General features: G+C 48.1%; 1 protein-coding gene across 6 annotated transcripts in view; it reads right to left on the bottom strand.

Moving 5' to 3' along the window:
• PPP6R3 (protein phosphatase 6 regulatory subunit 3) overlaps positions 1-10,502 on the bottom strand; it is a 129,071-nt gene extending 118,569 nt beyond the window's left edge. For 4 of the 6 annotated variants that reach the window (XM_082476444.1, XM_082476445.1, XM_082476446.1 and 1 more), the window contains exons 1-2: positions 10,353-10,502; positions 9,512-9,585 (exon numbers count right to left, since the gene is read on the bottom strand). The gene's annotated coding sequence lies outside the window, so the exon portion shown is untranslated. The remainder of the gene's footprint in view (positions 1-9,511; positions 9,586-10,352) is intronic. The other 2 variants (XM_082476448.1, XM_082476449.1) reach the window with 2 other exon arrangements.
• Between the last annotated feature and the right edge of the window lie 5,018 nt (positions 10,503-15,520).

Below are 15,520 nucleotides of genomic sequence, written 5' to 3'. Positions count from 1 at the left end.
CTCACAGCAGTACTGTTCATAGCAGTCAGAAAGTGGAATCAACCCAAACATGCACCAACTGATGAATGGTTAAATAACATGTGGTATGTCCATACAATGGAACGTTATTCAGCAATCAAATGCAACGAAGCACTGATACTGAAATATGCTACAACATGGATAAACCTTGAAAACATGCTAAGTGGAAGAAGCTAGTCACAAAAGACCACATATTGTATGATTCCGTTTACATGAAACGTCCAGAACAGGCAAATCCACAGAAAGTCCATTAGTGGTTGCCTAGAGGTTAGGTGGGAATGGAGAGTCACTGCTAATGGGTACAAGGTTTCTTTTCAGGATGATGAAATGTTCTAACATTAGATTGTGGTGATCATTACACAGTTCTGTGAATATACTAAAACCTATTAAATTGTACGCTTTAAATGGGTAAATGGTAATATGTGAATTACATCTCAATAAAGCTATTAATTAAAAAATGAGATGTAAGTTCACACCCACCAATCTGGCAAATACAAAAAAGTCTGACAATACCAAGAGTTGGCAAGGATGCAGAACAACAGTGCTGGTAGGAGGGTAAACTGGTTCAACTATTTTTAACTAAAGTTAAAGCTGTACAGGTCCCACTACCCTGCAGTTCTAGTTCTCTCCAAGGCTTCATACCTTGGAGAAATGCTTTTGCACTTGTTCAAAGCCTCGCTGTTTCTTTAGTGGAAACAATCCTATCCTACAATGATAGGACAGAGAATAAAATGAGATATTCAATCTGAAATAGAACACAGAAGTGAAAAGGAATAAACTTTAGCTACACACATCACTGTAGACAAAACTTGTTATCTGCATGGTCTCACTTCCCTCCCTTCCCAGCTTCAAGTCCATACCTCACCATCATAATCACTCCCTTGACCTTCTCTTGCTTTGCCACTTTTGCTTGGGTAAACCACAACTCCAACACAACTGCAACACTGCCTATTCTGCTCCCAGGAAAAAGAACACAACTGCTTTTTTCACTTTAAACTAAGGATGGCTCCCCTCAGGAGGCCACTCCACATGGCTAGTCCATTCACATTCTTACTTTCCCATAGAATACTGCATACCTTCTCCTCTCTCCTCACACCCCACCGGCCCCTACTCACTCTCATTTTCACTGATAACTCTTCCTATTTCACGGAGAAAAAAGAAAACGGCCCTGCTCCCACCATGCCATGCCGGCTCCCCTACTATGCTCTCCCTCATCTCACCAAGGAAGAGCATACGGGCGCTCCACGTGGGCCCATTCCCAGCAAATGTCCCCTCTCCCGCTTCATCAAGGCGTTCACTCTGTACAGAACCATCTCCCACCAACAGTACAAAAATGCTGTAATTTCGGCCATCTCAACCCAACTTTCTCAGGGCCCCAACTCTCCCTTTAGCACAGCGGCAAGTGCCCACAAAAGGGCTTTCTCCACTTGCCCTCCTCTTCTCTCAATCCCTCGTGAACCCTCCCTTCCAGGCTCTTCCTGCACCACCGTGTAGGGACTGCTCTTGTCAAGATCATCAATGACTCATGTGCCACCAAAGCCACAGGACAAGTCTGGGCCCTCATTTCACCTGAGGGCACAGCAGGAGCACTGGGCGTGGGTTCTCACTCCCGCCCCCTTGATGACGCCTCCCCCGTCTTGAAAGATGCAAGGCCCACCTGGTTCTCCTCTACCTCGGAGGCTGCCTGTCCCCATTTTCCTTGCTGCCTCGGCCCTCATTCATCAGTGCACTCACTCAACATCAGGACTTTTAAGTGTCATCAACACACTGACGACTCTCACATATCTATCCTCAGCCCAGACCTCTCCCCTCAACTCCGAACGCCGTAACCCTACGTGGCTCCAGTCAGCTCTCGAAGACCGTCACAAATGCAACAGGCCCAGACCCCAGCTCTTGATCTTACTTCCAAACCTGCGCCTCCCACCAACCTGACTGCAAGCAAAAACCCCTGGTCGGTATCACCTTCACTCCGCTCTCTCAGCTATATTCAATCTGTCAGCAAAGCCTGTTGGCCCGACCTTCAAGATGCACCCAGAATCCAACCACTCCTCACTTCCACCTCTGTGCCCTGTCACTCCAAGCTGTCATCATTGTTCTGTTGGATCCTGGGCAGCAGAGGGGCAGCTATTCTTAACACGATTTCAGGAAAACCTTTTAAAAACATAAATCAGATCTCATATGACACCCCTGCTCAAAACACTACAATGACTTCCCATCTCATTCAGAGAAATAGGCAAAATCCCAACAATGGCCTGTGTGACTGGCTCCCGCCCCCACCCCACCCCCGGCTTCCTCTCCTGCCACTCTCCCTCCTGCCAGGCTCTCTACTGTCCCTCCAACACAGCAGGTACAACCCTTCTTAGCACCTCACGTGCACCAGACTCTGCCTGTGAGACTCCCCTTACCCCACCCCCACCCGTAGCCACGTGGCTCCCTGCCTCACCTCCTGTGCTCAGAGGTCTCAGGAAGGCCCCTCCTGACCACCTTATTTCAATCTGCAAACAGCCCCCACCCACCTGGCTTGACTTTGCTCCCAGCTGTATCACCACATGACTACCCTGTCTTTGACTTTGTCTTTAACTGTCTTTCTCCACCAACACGTAAGTTCCAGAGGACAGGGACAATGTCTTCTTTGCTCACTGCTAATACAGCCAACATCAGAACGTATGTCTTAGCGCCTAAGACATAAGTACTCAAACATCTGAATAAATGAGTCTCAAAAACAGTAAGAGGGGAGGGAGTGAGTTACAGAACAAAATGATTCCATTTATATAAAGACATGCAAAAATTAAGTTATATTATATAAGGATACATTCACAGATGGTAACACCATAAAGTAAATCAAGAAAATGATACATGCAGGGCAGCCCTTGCTTTGGGGAGGTCAGAAGAGGTAGGAGTGGTCGGGGAGGTCATACAGAAAGCCAAAGGTAGTGGCAACATTCTATTTCTTAAGCTGGTCGGTGGGTGCACAATTGGTAGTTTTAACATTTAATATCTGTACACAGGCTGACATATACTCCTTGAACATATGATCTCATTAAAAACTGAAACAAAAAATAGGTTAGAGCAAGACAGGTCAAATCCAGCCCACCACCTGTTTTTGTAAATAAAACTTTACTAGAAGACAGCCACCTTCATTTGTTTCATGTTGACTGTGGCTGCTTTTACACCGCAGCAGCAGAATCGAGTAGTTACAGAGACCATATAGCCAGCAAAGCCTAACATATTTACTAACTGGCCCTTTACAGAAAAGAGTTGTCTGGTTATAATGTGAAATTTGTAAAGAAACTGAAAGCAAAATTTGAAAGAGCCAATCTTCTGTTAAAAAACACTGTTCTCTCAAGGACTTCCCTGGCGGTCCAGTGGTTAAGACTATGAGCTTCCACTGCAGGGGTCACGGGTTCGACCCCTGGTTAGGGAACTAGATCCCGCATGCCTCGCAGCACAGCCAAATAAATAAATAAAAGTTCAAAACAAAAACGAAAACAAAACATTGATCCTTCAAGACATGTGTGATTATCTCCAAGAGCACAGTACACTGAAAAAATATGGTTCCATATAACACGAGGGATTCCAAAGCAAACGGGGTTTTTATGCTGTCTTAAAGCGCCAGAGAGATTTTAAAGATGAATATTTTAGAAGGCAAAGTGCAAAACCTCAAATTTATGATCTCTACTCCCACCCCAGTAAGAAAATATTATCACATTTTAGCAAATAAAATCTATATGACATAATCCAAATTTGGGGGGAAAAAGAAGACAACAACAACACTACCACCTAACCCTACAACCCGCCCTGACCCACTTCGCCGTCACCTTACACTTCCCCAGAGCAGCTGGTTAGACCTCGGAAGTCCTCTATGATGCCATAATATTCCATTTCACTTCTTCAGGGCATTTCACTGCAACTTATATTAGTCATCTCTGAACTTATTTCTATTGTTATTAGAAAGAAGACTGATAACAGTAATATTAAAACAAATATTACTGTGTACTAGGCATTGTGTTAGTTCGTTTATATTTAATACTCATTTCACAAATAGGAAACGAAGGAACAGAGATGTCATCTAATATTATGATTACACAGCTGGAAGACTGTGGAAGCCAGAACTCAAAGTCAGCTATTTTAGGTCCTGTGCACTCTTGACCTCCACAAGACACTCTGAATTGAGAACAGAGAACAGATATTAATCTGTGAAAACTTCCTTAGCTTAAAATACTACCCCTATGATAGGTGCCAAATACATAGCTGTTGTATCCATCTGAGAGTATAATAAATCAAGGATGAGAGGTCCACAGTGGAAAGGCGGGAAGGGGGTGATTCAAAGAGTATTGTTTAATCAGAAGGGACTGGGTCTCGTCGCAGGCAACAGAGGCAGATGTGACCTGCCCACTGTCCAGAGGCAACAGAAACCCTATGTATCTCTATGTCAACAGGAGACACTACACTCCCTCATCTACTACAATGACAAAAACAGATATGTACTACCACTAAAAAACAAACAACAACAACAAACAAAACATCAACTCAGAAGTTAACCATTTATTCTTTTTTCTTTAAATTTTTATTGGAGTATAGTTGATTTACAATGTTGTGTTTATTCTTAACTCGCAGTGAGTTCCAGCTATGATGTTATTGTTGAAACAAATGACACTTTAAATTATGGTCTACTGGGGCCACCAAAACCCTAAGGAATCACCCAGGAACTGAGATTTCTCTGCTGCCTATAGGTCCATTTTCCAGCATGACCTAAATTTTTCTCTAATAATCAATGACCTCCAAAACCATGATTCTCATGAAAGGAAGCCCCACACAGCCACTCAAGTCAATACTTGTCAATGTTCCTCCCACCACTGCCTCATCTGGGGACTGAAGGCCCAGATTTCACCAAGGTCCAGCCAATGTCTACTGACTACACTAAGCCTGACGGGATAGAGGAGCCCACCCCGGAGTGTGCCTTAGTGGCTAGTGTAACTGCTGCCTTACTCACCCTGATTACTCACCATGCATTCTCAGGCAAGCTCCCCTTTCTCTCCTTGTCAGTGTGCCGCATTACTGTTGACACCAGCGTTATTGTTCAGATTTACATCCAGGTCCAGGGAACTCCAGGCTCCCACTAGCAATCCACACAGCTTTCTCCAAGTCTGACTCAACATTCAGTCATACTTTTACTTCTGCAGGCTTGCTTGCTTTTACTTATTGATTTATTTATTGCCGCCTTTTTAGTTCGGCTCCCTAATGTTTCAAAAAACAATCTCATTCATCTTTCCTCTGGGCCACCAGATTTCATGGCAGTCAGCCTCTGGGGTACACAAACCATTCCAAGTCAATACATATTCCCACTGTAAGATATTTTGGAATTAATAATACCCTAGTTTTCTCCAGAGTTGCTGAGAAGTACAAAATCAGAGTCTCCTTATATCAGTAAAAAGATGTTCAGAACCTATCAAACTTTATTTGTATAAAATCAGTCGACTGTGTAGTCTTCACTAACACTTAATAAAACAGATCAACACTAGCCAGCAGAAGTGAGTAGTAGTAAACCTCCTCTACTCAGAGTAACCCCAGATCTTTGCAAAGTCTGTGACAAAAAAAATGCCCTAGTTAAGGTTAAGAAGCCTTTCAAGTACTGCCAAGATTCCCTTTTACTTGCTTCTTTACCGTCTAGCCAATCTACCTGGTACCCAGATGTCAGTTCATAATCATTCAAAACCTGAAACAAACTGGGCATTGACTAGTAACTCTCTCTCCCCTCCCAGTAAAGAAAAATAAAGGGGGAGGGAGGGAGGGAGAAGGAAAGGGGGTTTCCGTGGCAACTAAACGTAAGCCAAAGTCAAAAGTCAAATCTACAGTCAACCTCGATCCAGACTGCAGCAGCAAAAAACCCATTCCCACTGTAAGCACCATGGATTTCAAGGATGCTCAAGATGTTTAGCATGAACCTACACCAAGCCTCTGATCAGTATGGGAACAGTCAGTGTTTCAAGTTTGATCAAGATGTTGCAACCAACATCTATGGAGCAAAAGACAATATAGGTCAATCCTATTTGTCACCGCAAAGCAGCTTCACCAGCATGGGAAGAGTGGCACTGCTTAGACACACCAAACCAAGGAGGAAAGTGGAAGTAACTATTTAATACGTATGAGAAACAAAGGTGTAACTATTTTATTTTTTGTCAAGAGACTTCTGGTAATCTCAACCACCCAACCAGCAAACACAAGCTCTTTCCTCTCAAGTCTCTAGGGCCTCTCATTAAGAGTCTGCTATTTACACCACATACAAGTCTAACAAGCTGTGTTCTCTGGCCTCACAGCCAAAAGGACACCTCTTTTGTCAATGCTGCCTCTCCCCATAGACTGCAAGTCCTTAAATGCCTGTTCATGACTGAATCCCTAATACAGTTCCTGACAGAGTAAGGATTCAATGTATTTACTGATCAAATAAATGAAGATTAGAAGAAGTAGACAGGGCAAGTGGTCACTTGTCATTCTCAGCGTAGCCATAGGCCTGATTTCAGGATGAAGGATTAGAAAGTGCCTCCCTGATCTCTTCCCTTTTGTATGTCAAGATTTTAACATTCGGTTGGTGAAAATCTGTACAATTTTTATACTAACATTCTTCCGCTCAATAAACTACATCATCCATATTCTAAGCGTGTGTGAGAAAAGGACCTCTGCCGGCCTCTCTTCTACTGCACCTCACCTCCCCAGGAGAAAAAACACTCACCCACTTGGGTCAGAGTCCAGGGCACAGGCAATCCCCCTTTGCTAGCAAGCAAGGGTCACTGTGTTAAACAATAAGCATAGAGTTTGCCTCTCTCTTGCCTTCAAAGGGCAGAATTGGCAAATCAATCCAGGGCTAACTCTCTGGAAATAGGCTTTCATTTAAAAAAAAAAAAAAAAAAAAAAGATAATGATGAAGCTGGCATCTAAAAACAGAACTGACAGCTGACTGACAAGATGAGGGCAAAAGATACAAAACTCAAAAATCACAGTAAAATAAGGTTATTTAGCATAGGCACAAACAATCCTAAACACCTGAGAGCACTAAGTTTCAGCTATGACAATAGATTCTCATGAAGCAACAGAAAAAAAAATAAGTTTCTCTATTATTTTATAAAATAAATTCACTTAAAAAAATTTTTTTAAAGTTCAGTCTCCTTTAAAGTTCAGCACCTGAAAATAACGTACGTACGCCATCCTTCCCCACTACTAAGTAACGTCCAAGGTAGGATCTAGGTATGGGTAGAGCTCACAGATGACACAAAGAATTCCTTGACCCACAAGCAGTCCGTGAATCTGTGGTCTAGAACGGTAGTTCCAAAACCTAGCTGCACTTCAGTACTACTTGGGGAGCTTTTAAAAATATATTCTCACTCTCACCACACATTTCTAGAGGTGGGGTTCATCACCCATGGTCTTAAAAAGTATCCCAAATGATTCCACTGCAGGCCAGATTAGGCCATGTATCTAGAGCAGGGTTTCTCAACCTCAGCACCACTGATATTCGGGGCCGGATAATTTGTTATTGGGGGAGAGGGTTGCCATCTTGTGCATCATAGGATGTTTAACAGCATCCCTGGTCTCTACCCTCTATAAGTCAATAGTACACTGCCCAACCCCACAGATCTGACAAGCAAAAACGTCTCCAGACATTGCCAAACGTTTCTTTGGGGCAAAATCACCCTCCAGTTGAGAACCACTGATCTAGAGTAAATCAAAAACCAACCATTTGAGGTTCTCTTAAGAAAGGAAAGAGATAAGAAAGCTTCTTAAAGCCAAGAGGCCAGGTCTATGTTTTTCTATCCATCTCACCTAAGAAAAAGTAGCTAATCCTCGGCTCACACCAGGGCTCAGATCTTGACTTATGAGGAGGAGCAACCACAGCCTCTTGTGCTTTTTATGAAATAAACTCAGCTGAGTTTTAGTTGAGCAGACGGTTAGAAGAACTTCGCTATCATTCTTCTTAAGGGTAATAAGGCATTGTAAAATTTTTGACCAATATACACTCAGGCTGCCTCTCAAATATCCAAAATATAAGACCCCAAGATACAAGTTTATCAAAGAAGCAAACTAAATTCCAATCCTGACAAATACTGTTTTAAGGAAGATGTCTCATCTGTAACAAGCACATTACACCTTTGTACCAAATCAATGCAAAACTTTACTTTAAAGAGGCTAAGCAAACCTCACCCTGTCAAGCCTTAATTTTATCACTATTCATTTTCTGTCCAGTTATGGTCTGATTCTCAAATTCCCAAGCAGTTAATTGAAACCAGCAAGTTTTTGTTTTGCTATACTTTACACAAAAACTAGTTTTCTAATCTAAAACAATCTTCTTCCTGTTCTTCAGTAAGTTAAACCAGCGAGATGCTCATCTGTACTTAAGACCGAGTCTATCAAAATAACACTTCCCCAGTGCAACAAAGCAAGCCAGGGCCCAAGCAAGTAATTCCAGCGGAAAGGCAAGCATGGTTTCAAGTACCAGGGAGAAGAGCACGGGGCAGGAATCAAAAGACTGTGAGTATATATGTGAGTGAGTGCACAGCATTTTGGTGGTTACTCTAGACTCTGATCAAACATACTGAAATGCAAAACATCCATCCAGGACAACAGTTATTTCCCAAACTATCTTCACTGAAGTATATCTCAATACACAGCAACCTTTCAAATCTCAATAAGAACCCAGGAGTACACTAAGAAACTCTAGAGTTATTGGGGGCCAATCACACTCAATAAGTAGTATCCAAAAGTACGGTAGGAACAGAATCCGACTTGCGCTCCCGATGGGCTTTTCTTTATTTAACCATCTCTTAAACCATTCCGAGGCACCACCACTAATTACTCCAGAAAACGTTTGTAATTTAATCAATCTTCAACCACCCCTTCTCCTGGGTGGTTCTCAGGCCAAATGACTCTTAAATACACAGAACTTTCTAAAGACACTCACCAAAAGCCAGAACTTAAACACTCATGTGACTTCCTAATAGTATCTAAACATTTAACAATCAAATTTAAATTAATAATGGCCACTAATTACTAAGCGGATTCTTCGTGCCAGGCACCATTTCTGGCTGCTTTACACGTATTAACTCCTTTCCTCCCGACAAACTTAAGGAGGGAGACACCGCTGTTATTCCCGTATCACAGAAGGAGGAGGGAGTTTGGGTAACCTGCCCAAGGTCACAGGGCTAGAAAGTGGTGAAGCCGAGACCTGAAACCAAGGCAGTCTAACCCGAGAGCAAAGAAAGCTCCACCACCACCACCGCTTAGGAGACTTCCCAGTGGCTGGAAATCTGGAGTCTCTTTCCCACTTGCTGCCTACCTACAACGTGACCTTGAGGACAAAATCGCAGTCAACTCCACATTAACAAAACAGCCACATTAACATTAAGTGCTGTGAGGATGAAAGGAAACAACTCCCAAGGGCCCCTCCCAGAAAAGCAAAACCTAAAGCTCTATCCGACCCACAGAAAAAATGGTGAAGTACCGAGAAAATTACACGAAGCTCCGAGGTTGAACCGTCAGGACACACCGGTACATCCAAGGACTCATTCCGTCCACCTACAACCAAGAGTCCAAGTTGTGATCAGGGCAAGCAGGACCGGGAGGAAGCCCCTCCGAGGGAACGGCGAGAGGGCTTCTTTAAGAGGGAGGTACTTGCGGCCGAAAGAAGGACCACCCCCCTAGTGCATATGCGCCAGGGAGGTTTTCGCGACCAGGTCTGCGCTGGAGTCGCAACACCGGAGTTAGCAAATCGCTCGGAAGGAGCTTTAAACACTCCGAGCCGGGCTCTGCGTATCCCGATGACTCTGCGGCGAAGAAGCAGAAACCCACAGAACTTGTTTCCCGGAGAACCGAGTCCAACAATGGCCTTCGCGAGTCTCCGGCGAGCCGCCGCCTCAACTTGACACGCTCCGGGGCCCGCGGGCAGCGGACGGCGCTCGGGGCGGGAAGGCCGGAGCGGAGCGGGGCCCGGCCGGCTTAGGGGCGCGCCCGGCCGCCCGCCGCGCCAGGCCGCGGACGTCAACGCGGGCGCAAAGTTCGCCGCCCGGCCCGCGACCCGCCCAGCCGCCCGGCCCGGCGGGGCCCCCGCGGCCCGCGGCGGGCGAGCGAGCGGCTGACAGGCGCGGGCGGGGACGAGCCGGGGAGCCCGGGCGCCGCGCCTCCCCGGCCGCCCAGCGGCGAATTCCGGGGGGGAGGGGAGGGGGCCGGGACGCTCCCTCCCCGCGCCGCCGAGGCCGGGCGGAGGGGCCCCGCCGCCGCCCGCGCGCCGCGTACCCCGCGCACCCCGCGCCGCTGCCCGCTCCGCCGCCCCCTCCCCCCATTACCTGGAGGTGCCCGCGACTCGCCGCTACTTGCGCTCAGGCGGGAAACGCGCTCACCGACACCATCAGCGAAGCGCCCAAAATGGCGGACGTATCAAGCAGGCCTTGAGTTCCCCCCGCCCTCCCTCCGGCCGCCTCGCGACCAATCAAGGCCCTGCCCCCGCCCCCGGCTCCACGCTCATTGGCCTCCCTCTCCCGCCCCCTGCAACCTATTGGGTCACACTGCTGCCCCGTTGCACCCACTCCGATTGGCTCGCAGACCCCGTCCGTCAAGTGCGAGGGGCGCATTCTTTTCCCATGGACTTGACGGATCCGGAACCTCTAGGACCCCGGAGTCTGGAGAAACAAATCAGAAACCGAGAGAAACCTGGCTGGGTCCCCCTACGCCGTAGCAACAGCAGGGCCTCCGCTTGACGGACGCTTCGGACCACCAATCCGATAGCCAATGCTTTTTAAAACTAAATTGAGCCAAACCAATCATGGCCGTAGCTCTGGGAGCTGCAAGAGAACCAATGGGGTAGCGAGACCGGCGGGCAGGCGGGTCGGAGGGCCTGGAGGAAACCGGTGATGACGTGAGCCACAATGTGTTTCGGCGGCGGAAGCTTTTCGGAGCTGGGGAATTAGCTCAAATGGTAGAGCGCTCGCTTAGCATGTGAGAGGTAGCGGGATCGACGCCCGCATTCTCCACGGCTGAATTTTATAAAGGTTGAGGGGTCGTCCGTCGGTGACGGTCACCTTGTCCTCAAAAACGGCGTCAATACCAGGAGTTACAGGGTCAAAGTGAGGGGCCAGGTGTCCCAATCTGTGCGCCCAGTTCCGCGAGGGAGGAGAAATGCAGAGACGCGGGGGTCTTTGTTTTGCCTCGCGGAAGGATTTACGCAGGTCTTCTTCCAATCTAGTGAGCACTTGGTCTGTGCCCAGCCTGCGGGGGTGCGCAGGGAGCTGAGGGTCCCGGCTTTGACGTCTGTGGGAGACGTCAGACTCCACCTGGGCAACACCAGGTAAGTAAAGCAGGCCGCAGAGTGGTCGGGGTCTTCCTGAGCAGGTGACATTTCCACCCACGGGACAGGGAGAACAGAACCGTGGGCCTAGGTCTGGGTGGCCGGGAGAGAGACCTGAGACCCCAGGGTGGGGCTTTGGAGCAGGTTGGGTTGTGGTGGGAGAGGTGACGCCCCGGGGGAAACCAACAGTCCCAATGCTCAGATGGGTGGCGGGCCTGGAGTCATAAAGAGCGCCCCGTGCAGGGAGGATGGCAGGTTTCCCTGGGGGCACTGGCTTGGGCAGAGATAGCCACTCCACCTCAACGACAGGAGGCAGGCTTACTGCGGGGCTTCCCCAGGCTGTCTCCCAGAGTCCAGGCCTGAGAAGAGTGACAGAGCTTGGCCCCTGGGGGTAGCGGGATGGCAGGACCATTGGAGTTGGCCCCTGGGCTGCCTTCCCAATGCTCAGCGTGCCGCTGCACCCCTGTGCATCCGCCCCAGCTGGCCCTCCACCTCCCTGACTCAGACTCTCTGAGCCCCCGTGCCAAATGGCAGCGAGAATGGAGCCCAGCTTGAACTGGGTCAACCCCAGCACCTGAGGAGCTGGGTCTCTGGTGCAAACATGCCTCTCCCCCAGCTCACCCCTTTCAGCGAGCCTGTGGCTAGAAGCAGAATCTAGAAGGAGTTCATTGCTTGTAGATTATCATCCCAACATTACGTGTTAGTTAACTGACACCCGGAAAGCATTTAGACACCCGTACTGGCTGAGTGACCTTGGCTGGGTGATCAGTGCCCCTCTGAATCTCCAGGTCTTATCTGTAAAGTACTGGTGATAATACCTACCCGCCTGTGTCCATGCCCTGAAGGGCACTGGGCCTCTAGGAAGGCAGCAACCAAGGGCAGATGTTACTTGCCTTGATTCTACTGTTCGGAAGAGGCTCAGAGCCTTGCCCAAGGCCACACAGCTAGTGAAGAACACAGTCAAGATTGAAACCAGTTCAGAAGATGTGCTTGGTGCAGAGGGTTAGGGAGAGGGACATACATACAGATTACCCCGGGTGGGGCAGGAGCAGGCATACCCGGCAGAGGGAACTGCAGAAGCATGGTGGGGGGAGGCACATCTGTTGGAGGACCAGGTCGTGGTGATCACAGGTCTGGGGGGAAAACAATGGGAGGGACTCATAGCAGCTTTGGAGGATACGCGAAGAAACTTGGGGTTTATCCTCAGACAGCGAGGGCCAGGAAAAGCTTCGGAGCAACAGAAGGGCGAATTCAGGGCTGGCCATACTTTGGAAAGGATTGTTTGGATTACGAGCAGCAAGGCTGTGCTATAGCAGCAGCATAGGACCAGAGGGGCAGTCCCTAGCGACTGGACCTAGGAGCACGGGAGAGGCTGCGGGGAACCCTGGGACAGTAAAAGCACTCTATACAATGTGATGCTTTAAATAACATTAAATATGAGATGAACCCTGTGCTCTTGAGCAGGACTGAAAACGACTTTCTGTTTCTAGATCCATTGGACTAAAAGCTTCTTGAGGTTAGTTTTTGTTTTATTCACTGCTGTACTACAGTACCTAGTACTTAGCACACAGTAGATGCTCAGTAATTAATTGTTAATTTCATTACAAATTCTTTTTAAAGACCTCTTGGTCTTTCTGACTGACCGATGCTCTGACAATGCTCTTTGGTGTGACCCTTCCCTGCAGCTGGGCCTGCCTTGTTCTTCCAATGGCTACCTTTTGTCTGGTGAGGAAGTCTTAAGCCTACCTATCTCCCGCCTTTCCTTTCCAAGTAATCCAGCACAAAGCCTTCGTCCTATTCAATCTGGTCTCTCTCTTGCCTGTCCGTGTCCCAATTCTGGTCCTCTGGCACAAGTCAGTGTTGTTGATGACAGGGGGTGGTGCCTCAGAGGGACATCTCTGAGTGTGTGGGCAGGAGGGGGCAGCCAGGGCTGGCACCTGCCCTCCTGGGGAGGAGGTGGCCCAGCCACCCACTGATCCGTGCATCCCTTTACTCATTCATCATCAAAGGACTTGCCGGTATCTGCTTCAGGCTCCTCCATCCCAAACTGAGGTGGGTCACAGAGCCATGTGCACTATAATTAAAGGAAATAATGCAGGGACTTCCCTGGTGGTCCAGTGGTTAAGGGTCTGCACTCCCAATGCAGGGGGCCCGGGTTCAATCCCTTGTCAGGGAACTAGATCCTGCATGCCGCAGCTAAATATCCCGCATGCCGCAAGGAAGATCCCAGGTGCCTCAACTAAGACCTGGCGCAGCCAAATATATAGATATTAAAAAGAAAAGAAATAGCGCAGTACCTCGTCCAACATAAGTGGGCACCCAAAGTCTCCAATTATGATGAGCTCCTAGCCTAACCAGAAGGGTTGAAGTCAGGGAGAACTTCCTGGAGGAGGAGGCATCTGAGTTGAGCCTATCTCCTGAGGACCATGGGGAGCCATTGACAGGCTTTAAGGAGGAGAGTGACTTCAAAAGCTCTGCAGTGGCCTCACCATCATAAAACTTCTAGATTTCTCAAGTTGCCACCTTCCTCTTTTTCTCCCTATCCCTTTGTAATTTAATTTTTAATATTTCAATTTTCAACCCATCTAGATTTTTTTAAAAATTATATGAAAAATTTCACACATACTTAACAGTATAGAGAAAAGTATTAGTGAGTGCACGTATGCCCATCACCCAGCTATGACTCCTTAACCTTGGGGAACAGACACAGAGCTGCCAGATCTTAATTCTATCAAGTAGTGATTTTTAAAAAATACTGTTTACTATTACTGTGATTTCATAAAAGAAGGGACATTTTACCACACACACACATACACTCAGATAGGAAAACCAGCTTAGGATAAAGAAAAGGCTTTAAATTGGATGAGCTTGCCTTGAGAACAGAGACCACCATTGTCTTTCCTTCTGCTAGGTCACCAAGGCTCAGTCCTGATCCGAGGGCTGGAGTGGGGTTTCCCTGGCAGAGGACATGCTCTGGAAGGGCCAGAGCTGGTGCTGGGTGGTTGCTGGGTCAGGTTAGGATGTGTTGAGGCTGGAGAGAAGGGGCCAGTTAGGGAAATCTAGTGGGATATGAAGGGTAGGCCCATTTTAACATGGAAATTTAACTCTGTTTCTTTTCCTTTTCTTCACTGCATTAAGATTCAGTCTGGGTTGGGGGGGAGGTGAGTATTTCCCTTCCCACCAAAGGACTGGTGATAGAAAGGGAAACCACTAGGGTTGCTAATGATTAGGGCCACCATCGAGCTTGCGGGGGAAAGAAAAGAGAAGATGGCCTTTGGGTGTTCCTTGGTGGGACTCCAGCTCCATTATCAGAGGGTGTGGTCCAACAAGGGAGTCCCAGTGCTAGAAGCGCCAGCTGAGTGGCTCTGGAGAAGGAACAGGGGCCAAGTGGGATCCAAGCCCACCCAACTTCGCAACCACCCAGGCTTCTCAGGGACAGAACCTTCTACACTGCCCACATCCTGGTTCCCCAGCGTCCTGCCTGACAGTGGACGTGCTCCAGATCTGGGCACATGGATTTGGTTCAGCTGCCCAGGGCAGCTGTAGACCCAAGGGGACTCTGGACCTCTGGCAGGGCGGAGCTCCCACACCCGTCCTGGGGTTGGAGGCAGGCCGAGCTGAACAAATGGATCCCCTCTGATGGGGTTGGTGGGGAGGGGGCCATCACATGAGGGAAACCCCGCAGGGCTCAGTAAGGGATGGCAGAGACTTGGGGAGCAGTGGGTGTCACCGCAGAGCTGAGAGGGTTTAAAGGGAAAGTAGAAGCCCTTTTGGCCACATTGAGCAGCACCCAGTAGCCAGATGGTAATGTTTATTGGATAAAGGAAGGATTGAACAAATGAATGAAAAAAATTCTGGCTTTACTTCTTTTTCCCCGAACCTTGGTTTCCTCTACTACAAGCTGGGGATACCATTGACCTAGCTGGGCTGTTGTGAAGTTTAAATGAAATAAGCCCGTTAACTTCACCCCCACACTTGAGAGACAGATTAGACATCACCTCCTCCAGGAAGCCCTCGTCTTCCCATCTGAATACGGGCCCCAGAATATAACACTGTGCTTTCCCCACAGCTTTGGAAACTGCCTCTGTTACTAGGTTTTGAGCACCTTTAAGGGAGGGGGGGGTCACATCTCACTGCTCTCTGGGGCCCCCAGCATGTGACTTAAGTGCA

The sequence above is a fragment of the Balaenoptera physalus genome, assembly GCF_965194825.1.
Source record: "Balaenoptera physalus genome assembly, chromosome: 10".
In the NCBI taxonomy this organism is placed as follows: domain Eukaryota; kingdom Metazoa; phylum Chordata; class Mammalia; order Artiodactyla; family Balaenopteridae; genus Balaenoptera; species Balaenoptera physalus.
Note: the sequence above shows the minus strand (reverse complement) of the source record. Positions and strands in the feature narration are given on the sequence as shown.